Below are 12,457 nucleotides of genomic sequence, written 5' to 3'. Positions count from 1 at the left end.
GACTACACGTTCGATGTCGGTCGACGTGTCGATAGGTACCTTACAGTCGGCTGTCGGTAGCGTGTCGGTAGCGTGTCGGTCGTCTGTCGGTAGCGTGTCGGTCGTCTGTCAGTGATATATCGTTGGTATGTCGGTGATCTCAGTATTCCTCTTCAAAAGGCGGTATGTCGATCGATTGTCGATCGTGGGTCGATCGACAGTCGATGGAGGTGTCGATCGCAAGTATCGATCGAATTTTAAACTCGGAAAATGGCTTTGTCATTTCAGAGCTTTCGAAAGGCTAATGTTACTAGTTCGCTACGTTCCTGTAATACTAGACTTTCTAAAAGTCGTGAGCATGTATTTTCCAATCAATCGAGGAAATGTAACACGTCGTCTTACATTTCATTACATCTTTCTTTCTTTCTTTCTTTCTTTCTTTCTTTCTTTCTTTCTTTCTTTCTTTCTTTCTTTCTTCTTAAATAAACATGCACCCGTTTTAGTTAAACAAAAAAAAAAAAAATACTTGACCGCCGAACATTCTCGAGAGTTTAAACCTTCACCGATGTCACTTATCTTTTAAAATACTGCTTAAATTTATACAGGAGAGTCAAACTGTGTGTTTCGATTAATATAAAATTCGAACTTTGCGACTCGTAAAACGAGACAACATTTGAGCACTTTTTAAGAAAAAACATTTTATAGTACATTAACAACAGCAACTTATTATTTTTTATCTGTTTCGATAAATAGTTTGTGGAATGTTGATTATACACAGTAAAAGGTTTATTGCTTGTAAGCTTGTGGGGCCGTGTACAACTTTAATATTTAATATATACTATTCAAATTTCATTGCTAATTACATTTTAACCCTTTAACTGGCAAATTTTCTCAAAAATGCCGTTTTTTAACCGTTAAATCAGTTTTTTGGTTACCATGCTCTTACATGTTCTTACATTTGCTGTAAAACCGGTTTACTGAGGAGCTAGACTTTCTCAACGTTAAAGTACAAAATGTACACCATTACTTTGACGCATGGGTATAAGCCACAATTTGGACTTTTTGTTTTTGATTTTCATTTTTTTCTTCTTGTCTTTTTCCTTTCTTTTTTCTCGTCTCTTTTATTCTCCCTTCCTTTTGAACTTCATATCCCTGACAGCCTTAAAATTTTGGTTGTAAGGATAATAGGCCATTTCCGAGTTACCCTTTGCCACTGTTTCTGAAAAGAGTCTAGGTGCGAAACCATTAAAATGAAAATGAGTTTGATTTGCATGAAAATGGACCCGGACTCCCCCATGGGTTTTTTTTGCGACGCAGTATAACTATTTAAATTTTTGCTCTAACCAGCATGTCCTTGACAGATTTGCCTCTCTTATAAAATATCATCAGAGGCCTTGTGAATATATTTTTCACAACGGCTGATTTTGTATTAAATACTAGTTATCAATTAATATTTAATTAAGGTCGCGTACTTCTGGGTTGTATGTGGTACTTACAAAAGGCAGTATTTTCTTTCTGTTTTTTTTTTTTTAATTGTTTGCTGGAGCGCCGATCGACTGTCTATTGGCGGAATTGACTCCTGTTAAAGACCTCTTTATAATGTTGTTTGGGTAGCCGTTAAAGAACAGTTTTTATGAACAGTTTGTTGCTTCGCCTTTAATAAAAAAATCCTCTTTTAACACCCAGTGGATGACACGTGGTAAAGTGAATGTATTGGAATTTTTCTGTCGGCTTATAGTGTGTCTTGATGTCAAGGATATATTCTGTGTTAAATCTATCTCCTTCTAAACTACTGTGTCCAGGAAAGTTAAAAATAAGTTAATTCGTTCCATAATATTTCAGCAGTAAATTTAATTGTGGGATGAAGTTTGTTGGCTTCAGTTAATAAATTGACAAATGTCTTGTCGTTCATGACCCCAAAGGGAGAACACGTCATCAATGTATCGATTCCATTTTCTTGTATTGATATTGCTTTGGCGAATAAGTCTTGTTATAATGTCTGCTATAAAGATGCTGGCAAATGCCATTTTTGTACCCATGGTAGTTCCATGAGTTTGTAGATAGTTCTTGCCATTAAATTGGAGAGAATTTTCCTTTAAGACAAAACCAAGCATTTCCGTTATGAAGTGAGTTTGGATAGGAGGGTTGTTATTGTGGAACGTTTCGTATGCTTGGTATACTATTTCCATCCCTCTTCATGTGGTATATTATACCAGCTGGTTACATCCATAGATACTAGAATTCTAATTGCGGGCCCAAGAGAGGCCCGCAACGCTAATCTTGACAGTGACCAGCGGATTGCGTATTACGCGTGCGCGTCACGTTTATAAAGGCTATCTGCAAACCGGAAGTTGAAAATTTTGTTCTTCCACTAAGAACAAAACGCAAAACGCAAAAAATGTGTCAATCACGATAGTTTGTCGTAACACCGGAAGAGAAAAATCTCTTCTCCAAGAACGATAAGAATGCGAAAAATGAGTCAATCTCTCAACAGTTTGTCACATAAGATCTACGCTTCAGTCACATGGAAGTTTGCAAATATTACAATTTGTAGACGTTGTTTTATAGGTGTTGCTTTTGAGAAATTATATCACAGATAAAACAACGGCAAAGCGAATGATTCCAGCAACGGTTATTCTCGAGGAATTCGTTTTATAATGACACTGACAACATAGCGAGTTTATCAACCGAGGAAAATCACATCTCAATTCACAAGTCTTTCACACCACGTGCTCGACTACACTTCACAATCAACTGTCAATCAAAAAACAACTCTGACTTGTTCGCGGCCGGTTCGCGGCAATTTTGCGTGACGCGTAATTTTGTCCAGTGCTTTTTCATTAATCGCGCCACGTTAACAAAAGGCAAGCACAACATAGCGAGTTTACCGACTGAGAAAAAAGAGTTTGATCGTAGCACGAGTCAAGTTCGAGCCCGAGTCAACTTCGAGTCACGAGTCAACTTCGAGTCACTTTTTTTTCCCTTTTTTTTTCGACTTTTTTTGCTTGTTTGAGAAATTATATCACAGATAAAACAACGGCAAAGCGAATGATTCCAGCAACGGTTATTCTCGAGGAATTCGTTTTATAATGACACTGACAACATAGCGAGTTTATCAACCGAGGAAAATCACATCTCAATTCACAAGTCTTTCACACCACGTGCTCGACTACACTTCACAATCAACTGTCAATCAAAAAACAACTCTGACTTGTTCGCGGCCGGTTCGCGGCAATTTTGCGTGACGCGTAATTTTGTCCAGTGCTTTTTCATTAATCGCGCCACGTTAACAAAAGGCAAGCACAACATAGCGAGTTTACCGACTGAGAAAAAAGAGTTTGATCGTAGCACGAGTCAAGTTCGAGCCCGAGTCAACTTCGAGTCACGAGTCAACTTCGAGTCACTTTTTTTTCCCTTTTTTTTTCGACTTTTTTTGCTTGTTTACAAGCAAAAAGAAGTAGAATAGCGTTTACATGGGCTAAAATCTGAACCGGAAGGGATTGCATTCTTGTTAACTCTCAAGGGACTGTTTTAATTTCTCAAGGGAATACTTTCCGCTGTGGGTGATCAAAGCGCGTGACTTGTAAAGTGTCACTCTATAGTTGGCTTCAGCACTTCCGTTCTTGTAGAAAAAACGTGACTTGTCAAATTTATATAAGAATCAAAAACGTGAGTAGCCCAAATCTTACGTCACATAACTCGCTCGAAGGCAGCGAAGTTTAAAACGATTATAAGAACGCAATTTTTACTAATACAAGTCCTTAGGCGCTAATATTAATTTAACCTAAAATCACATAGCGAAAACAAAGACCGCTTGGACATGTCCAAGCTATTTAAAACTACCACTACGTCAGACCCATGTCACGCGATCTCTCGCTTGTAGCTATAAATAATCATTCACCTATTTTCAGTTTGAATACTCTGCTATTGTTGTGTTACTCAAGCGTTTGGCTCGGAGCGAGTACAAGTCGTACAATTTACCCGGAACGTGTTAAATATTGCAAAACAACGACTTATTTTCTGGATATCCCAATTTTTGTTTTGAGTTTACGGTATTTTGAGAATCGAAACGTTATCGAAACGTAAGTTGCAAGCTCAGCAAGAATGTGTCAAAGCACGGGATACACGTCATCGCGCCAGGGGAATTACCAAAAGCTTGTCGGAAGACGCTAAACGGAGAAACACAATGGGATAGCCTTTATAGTCTACTCTTTATTTTGGCGTGATTTGGCTTTCTTTTAAATGAACTGGTTTGGGTTATTTTATTGAACATTCGGAACAAAATAAATATTTGCATGCGTAAGCAGGCATTTTTCCGGCTAGGCATGTGGTTTTAAAAAGCAAAAGATGACGTGGTAAAGAAAATTCATGTCACGTTCACTCCGTGACTAACGCAAACACGACTTGTGTGTTTCTCAAGTGACTACTTTTCTAAAGATTTTACTGTGCGGCGCCGTGCCTTTAATTTAGCCAAAGCACTGAAAGAGGTCAGGAGGTCAAACATTACCCGCACGAACACACTAAAACGTTGCTAATAGTTAACCAAAGGGAACTCATTTCGTGACAATTGATTATTTCTGCTGAGTTGCACAATTTAGAATTGCAACATCATCTAGCAAAGCGCAGCGCGTAGAAGGACTTTGAGAAAGTCTAGCAAAGGCTTTGTATGGAGGGGACGCATTCTTGACAAGAAAAAAAAGGGCGAGAAAGGCACAATTTGAGGCCGAGATTCTCGAAAGGCTCGAAAAATGATAGATTTCAAACATTTTTGCTTTAGTAAGTGAAAAACAGATTGAAGGTATCCAAAAAATGGCCCAAAATTGAATTTATTAGTCGAAGATCCAGTAATGACACCTTGATTTCCACTGCAAAATTATTCAGGCTGCCGAGAAATTTAAGCGGCGGATAGCGAATTACTATCGAATTATATAATTGCGAAGGATAGCACTTGTATGTTTGCTTCATTTAGGCACCGGAAAGATCGTCGGTTGCAAGAAGTTCAGAATTCTTCCCGAATTTGACGGCACTGATCGCCGGCCATCCGATCTGTTTCAGAAGAGTGCGATTATGGCTAAATCGGAGAATAGTAAAATATGAATTGTGACGTACAATTCTTCCGATTCTCCGATTATTCTTATTCTCCGTGTTCAACACGATTCTTCCGATTGTTATTTTGCGATTTTCCGATTTCTCCTATTTTTCCGATTCTCCGATTTTTCCGATTATACGATTCTTCCGATTGCTGTTCTCCGATTTTTCCGATTCTCCTAGTTGTAAATATGTAAACTTTAATAGTCAGCTCCCAACAGGGCTTTTCAGTAACTATTTACAATTTACAGAATTAAGGGATGAGATCGGACATCAGCATATATAAGGCGCCTATGGCTGCCGCTATCCGTCCATGTGTATGATCTCACCCCACCACCAACCCATGGAATAGAACAGACCACAACACCGGGAACTTCATGCCCTACTCTTTGCGATGAGTGTGTGGGTTCTTTAACGTCCCCTGCTGATTATAACACTGAAGATGCAGGAGACGGGGCCTACGGTTTATCGTCCTTATCCGAGAAGACTAGAATGTCTAACCATTTGCAGATGTAATTACAAAGGCAGCACATTCTCCTCAGTTATTTTAAGACCCTGAGTGTTGGTCCGGTCTGGGAGTCGAACCCGAGACCTCCCGCACAACAGTCCGGCGCTCTACCACTGAGCTAACCGGTGGGCGGTTCTACACGATTCTCCGATTTTTCCGATTATACGATTCTTTCGATTGCTATTCTCCGATTTTTCCGATTCTCCTAGTTCTACACGATTCTCCGATTTTTCCGATTATACGATTCTTCCGATTGCTATTCTCCGATTTTTCCGATTCTCCTAGTTCTACACGATTCTCCGATTTTTCCGATTATACATTTCTTCCGATTGCTATTCTCCGATTTTTCCGATTCTCCGAGTTCTACGCGATTCTACCTATTTTTCCGATTTGATGATTTTTCTAATTATTTTACAAATTTACGCGGTATAAAGTGAACTAGAACCTTTTAAACTTTTATTTTAAACATGATAACCTACAATACACTTTGAATACAGTATCTCTTGTGCTCGCGCTTTAAACATTACTTCATTTTTCCTTTGGCTTTGAATCTACGCGGTAAAAGTGAACTTAAACCTTTTCAACCTTTATTTTACAACACGAACACATGATAGATAGAGGGCGAAAATATTATGCTATTCAATCGCCTTTCTAATGGAATTGACGGCGGGTTTGATTTAGATAAAGCTATTATTTATCCCCATTACTATTACAGACTGCAGCTACAGCTGCCGAGCTCGAACAGTGTATATTAAATAGTATTTGCCGCGACAATTGTGTAACGAAATTGACCTCTTTAAATATTCGGGTCAGGCAAGGGGACCGATCGGACGAGCGTTTCTTTGTGCAATTTTGTGGTGGCATAAATCTGAGGTTAGCTCTGTTGTGTTGCAAAATGTGCCACTAAGAACAGCGTAAACGTTTTGCATTTCTCATAAAAATAAATGTTTTCTTTCAGCAAATCCCGGCAGCAAATCGGGCATTTATAATCCATTCAATAACTGAGAGTAAAACATTTTACACATTTATTGAATAATCGCTCTGTTTGACAAACCTTTTGTTTCAAACCACGGTTTGAGCTTTCTACGTTGCACAGGTAAGGCTTTCCGAAGTCCGAGCCAATTTGGCCATGGTTTTGTGAAACAATCGCTAAATATGCCTCCAAAGTGCCCGCCAACCATACATTGCTCTTACAGAGCGGTTTGTTTGTCCGAATTTTGACTCACACCGGGGGTCAAATTCTGTGACGTCATTATGTGTTAAGTGATATTTATAAGTGTTTTTGTAGCTTTCGAATAACAAAATGTTTTGTGAAACATTTGAGAAGAAAAATAAGCGATAGGAAAATAGAACGACGTTTCGATGACGCCATGTCATCATTATCAAGTTAAAACTATAATACGGAGTTCAGGCTTATATAGTGATCTAGGGTGTGATAATATATTAGCATATTAAGATTTTAAATAAACAGTTTAGCATGCACAGAATCTGATTGCGTGTTAAGTTTCGGCTTTATGTTTCTAATAAAGAGCATTTCGTAAATTAAACAGTCCAACTTCGTGCGGCATTTCTTTAAAACAGAAAACTGGTCTTGTACATTGTAGACTTGCAGCTGGTGGTCTTCTTTTAAGTGTCGGTTTTGTAGCCTGTTGTGAAATTACTTCCGGTGGAAGCAGTAAACGTTAAACGTTTCTTCCGTTCAGAAGTTTATGCATCGCCATTAGAAAAATAAACAGCAACTGTTTTGCTGGAAATGTAGTCGTTAGAAATGGGATGTGTAGCCGTAAGGTAAAGAATAACGAGGAGAAGCGGCTTTTGGTAATATCCAAACGAAAATTAACTTCTCAATGTGGGGTTAAGATTGCGTGACGAGACAAAAGGTAACTCTGTCGTGCGTAACCTAACCTGCGATCAGGCGTTATTTTTCTGCATTAAGCCGAGTAGAAATCTTTCTAACTCGAAAGGAAACAACTATTTCGATTAAACATGTTAAAGGCAAACGTCAAAGTTTACCTTTTTTAACCAAGCCAAAGTATATGAGTCGCAAAGCACCCAGCCGTCGCGACTGACAAGTACAGCATTTACTCCGCGAAAATAAAAAAATGCTTGAACTGAAAGACGTTTGAATTCTTCCATGATATGTTCGAACAACAATGCCCAGGATAAACCTTCTACTCATACTAACTTCATGCAAAAAAAGTCGATATCTCGAAGAGATCTTTGATTTTTCAATAATATCGTTTGACTATACCGTAATTGTTATTGTCAAACAATGTCGCATGGGTAAGATAAACATCAGTTGTTTGGTTTGACACGAAACGATTTTCAACTCACCAGCGACAGAATTGTCGTTCAAGAACCGAACAGTCAATCATTCTCTGCATTTTGTTGACCCGGTCACTGGGGTACATACACAACACGCTGAAAGCAATTGGTCCACAGCGAAGGAAAAGTTCAAGAAAATGAAGGGAAATACAAACCCGAACTTTCTGATAGAATACCTGCATGAATTTATGTGGAGGAGATGGTATGGCGATCCTCACCCAGATGGATGTTTTCAACGTCTTTTGCAAGATATTGCTGAGCAGAATCCTCTTTGAAAATAACGCTGACTACATTCCGATTTAAAATATACCAAGAATCACAGAAAATTGAATAGGTCTATACTAAATAGGCGTTAGACTATTACTAATTGATCAATTAGAAACTTTAGAATGCATGGACGTGTCTGAAAAGTCAACTTCTTTTACTGGACGAAAATTTACTAGCGCTGAAAATAAGATTTAAAAATGCCTTTAATAGTTACAAACACACGTTAATCAAACCTCATTTGATCGAAACATTTATCGTTCGATTGACTAAGCCGGACATTGAAACCGGTTTCAACAGGTTTCTAAAGTTATGTGTGGTCTTGGCATTATAAACGAGAGTACCCAGGCGATGTTGGAGTTCGATTACATGTGCGACTATAATTCGTGTTACTAAAAACGATTTGAAACTGATAAAAAAAAAATCTAAAAGTTAAAATGATGTTGTAAAAACTTATAAGAAGTTAAATTTTCGAAAAGTCTCTGTTGCTTTCGTCAGATTTTTTTTTAATCAGCCTGAGTTTCAAATTGTTTTAATAAAATGATTAATTGTAATCGCCAGAATAACATCGACTAGACTTCGATTGAGTTTGATTAGTTTTTCGTTATGTTTGGTTCGATTGATTACGCGGGGGGGGGGGGGGGGGGGTACCGCCTATGTCTTATACGTTGAAAGTATTTTTTTTTAACAGCAGCAATTTTCATTTTAACGTTGTTCATCAGTTATTCTATTTAACAATTAGACTACGAGCCCAAAAAATTCACCCTTAAAAGAGCAACGCTAGCGCGATTGTTTTTATCAGGACGGGAGAAGGCTGGGCGATGAAACGAGCGGGACCGAGTGAAAGGCTGTGATGCAGTAGACTGGGTTCGATTGAAACTCGCAGTTTCCGCTCATATTTCCGCTCTATCGCAGCATAGTCAAAAATCCAGCAAAATCTAGGCTCCGTCTCTATCTATATTCGTCAGCACCTTTTTAGCACATTGTTTTTGCTCAAACCGAAAGAAAAAGGTGAATTTTTCAGGGCTAAAAGCAATATTTCAAACTCGACATGCACGCGCTAATTGTACGCGTAAGCTTTTGGGCTTCTTGCTTATGCAAAAAGCTGTTTCCTTAGATTCGAGTTAATCTGACTAATTCTTAAAAGAGTTGTCAACTTTTTTTAAATTAAGTCCGGTAGGTTTTTCGATGGTTTCTTATTGTTTCGTCTTATTAAGCGAGTTTGAAGACGTGCTTGAAAGGAAAATTTTTTTCACATATGACGCGTACATACACGCAATCCAGCGCGCGCTAAGGTTCTTGAATTTTTTTTCCGAGTGCGATTTTGATTGTCAACAAATCTTAATTGAGATCCTGCGATCTTTTGTGCTTAGACTTAACAACAGTTTTCACCAACAGTTAAAGTTTACCGACATCGATGATGTTTATTTAACCTAAGAGAATTTTCGGAACGACATAATGAAAAAGAAAGAAGTTTCGAGAAATCAAAAGCCGTAAACGAAATCGTCATTAACATTGATTAAGAAAAAGTGCTTTGCAACTTTGCTGAATATCTCTGGTATCTCCAAATATCTCCAGCTAACGTTTTAGTATGTTCTTAAATATGTATTAGTCTCAAATATATCTAAAAACTAGAGATGTGTTTTGATGTGCTTTTTTACACGAGACCGCGAAAGCCAATTGGTCGTGTTCAAACTGCACAACACGCATCAAGTGCAGTCTTACTTAACACCTGTTAAATTGAATTTAAACAAAAATAAAACTATGCAACATTTACGGCCGTAAACTTTATTTGTTTTTAATTGAATATCAAGTGTTGTGAACATGTCAGGTAAAACTCGCGACTCGCAAGCTCGAAGAGAAAAACCGATTTCCGGTTTGTCCAAAAACAACTTCTCCCTTCAAGAATTCGCACCGGAAGAGCGGAAAGAGCGCTCGTGCCAGTCCTACTCCGCATCACACATTGCACAAAGCGCGGACCGCTCGTTTCATCGCCCAGCCTTCTCCCGCCCAGTTTCTATGTTTTTGCGATTGTTTTCTAGGTTTTTTTATGTGCGCGCGGAAGAAAATTTAGTGGAGAACAGTAAAGACAATAGAGTGTTTCTGTCTCGGAACTATCGGTCTGATAGTTGCCCCTTGGAAATTTGATGTTCTTAAAACTATAATATTATCGCTCGAAGCTTCGCTTCTCGGGTTAGAGTGTCTGCAGATAACCTGAAATCGTGCCCTCCCTCCCTACTACTGATTCGAAAAAGAAATAAGAACGCCTGATCGCAGGTTAGGTCAGGTTAGTCTACAGACAAAAAAAAAAAACAATTTAATGCATTTAGTGGGTTTCTTGTCTGGTCATGTTTGCAAGCCCTCCCGGATATAAGCCCCTCCGCTTATAAGCCCACCCAAAACTCCTTGTATAAGCGCAGGGCTTATAACCGGAATTTTACGGTATGAGCTTTTCGACTGCGTGGCGACCGTTATGACGATGTATGGATATCGATCGACACTCGACCGTGTGTCAGCAGAGCGTCGATAGAGTATCGACCGAGTATCGGCCGAGTGTCGACCGACAAGGAGGATACTATCGCCCGACACATGAGTCGGTCGACACTCGACCGACTATCGCCCGTTGTTGGTCGAGTGTCGATCTAGTATCGGTCGACATGTAGATCGAGTGTCGATCGCCATGTCGATCGCGGGTCGATCGCGAGTCGATCGAGGTGTCGATCGCTAGTGTCGATCGACACTCGATCGGGGGTGCCGTAAGTACACATGATCCGGAAAACCTACAGTTAATGTAAACAGATAACTTGAAAAAATTGATAATAAGTTATTGTTATATTTTTGAAGATGTTTATAGTGTACACGTGCACGACTGCACGGTGAAGACAGCTGAGTTTCTTGTTTTTGTTGCACATATCGCCGGCACCCAAACCGACCACGGGTATATCTTGGTGAATTCTTAAACCGGGGGATACCTGGAATCCTTGCCGTGAAGCTCAAAGGAAAATGTACATCACAGGGCTAGTACTTTCACTACTTTGCCTCTATAAAGTTTTCTTCATAAGAGCATCCGGTTGAAATATTGTATACAGGTTGCAATTACCTCTAAGCATAAAGGCCTAACTATGATCTAAGAAGCTCCCATTGCCCCTGGGGAAAATCCCTGGGGGACCCGTTCTCAATTACCCCCTACTTGGGGAAATTATCAACTTGCTTTATCCTTTTAAATTCTTCCCAGCAAAGCAGTATGTATGTGCAGCTAAATACATATACCATTGCAGTCACAATCAGCTGATAATACAATGCTATTGAAATGTGTTTTTATTTTTAATTAAAGATTTCAGAAAAATCAAGAAAAAGAAAAATGATTACAAGTGATGGAATACTTTCTACTGGTAAAAATTAAAAATACACTACACAACTTGATATACAATGTTCCCCAGGGGGGGTACTCCGGCTTGTTAATGACGGGGATGATCAAAGGATTTTTTGGGGTTTGAAATTTTCGATTCCGGGATTTTTTGGGGTTGGAAAATTTGGCAAGTATTTTTTGGGGTATCTTGATTTAGATAGGGGATTTTTTGGGTATTAAAAATGAACTAAATAAATGTGCCTTGGCGCGGCCTTGGCGTATTTATGGTATGATGAATAAACAAAACAAGCGTTCTTTGTGTTATTTTATTGCACCTCCTGGCAATTTAGGGGTAATTTGACAAGGGATTTTTTGGGGGGGTTATTTTTGGTTCAGGGATTTTTTTGGGTAATGTCGGAAGACTTAGGGATTTTTTTGGGTCCTGAATTTTGCCTCCATTCGATCATCCCCATCATTTACAAGCCGGAGTACCCCCCTGGGCAATGCAAATAGTGGTCTTGGCTCTATGCCACACGTAATTAACGTTCTTTCTGGCAATAAAAAATCATTTAAAAACACAGATCTTTGCTCCATGATATTATTTTTTTAATTAAAATTAATACACTTTTCCAATACATTTTGCAATTGGGCTTACATTACATACTTTTGTAATGTATTTGTAGTAATTTATTTTTAATCACTGCCCTTTACTTAATAAAATAATAACTTGACATAAATTAAAAATAATAAATAAAGAATTAATTGTTATTAATAATAATTATTGTCTGTTAAATAACAGTGAAGCCAAGAAAGAGCAAGAAAAAGAAGAGTGGCAAGAAGTCAAGAAACAAGGACAGAAAGGTTTGCAAATGTCGCCTTCAGTTGAGTTATACATGTAGCTGTATTAGGGCCAGATGTGTTCAGACGTCCCTTCTGGGGAGTAG

This window comes from Oculina patagonica, chromosome 12 (assembly GCF_052425735.1).
Source record: "Oculina patagonica isolate OP01 chromosome 12, crgOcupat, whole genome shotgun sequence".
Taxonomy (NCBI): Eukaryota; Metazoa; Cnidaria; class Anthozoa; order Scleractinia; family Oculinidae; genus Oculina; species Oculina patagonica.
The sequence above is the reverse complement of the archived record's forward strand: the minus strand, read 5'-3'. Positions refer to the sequence as shown.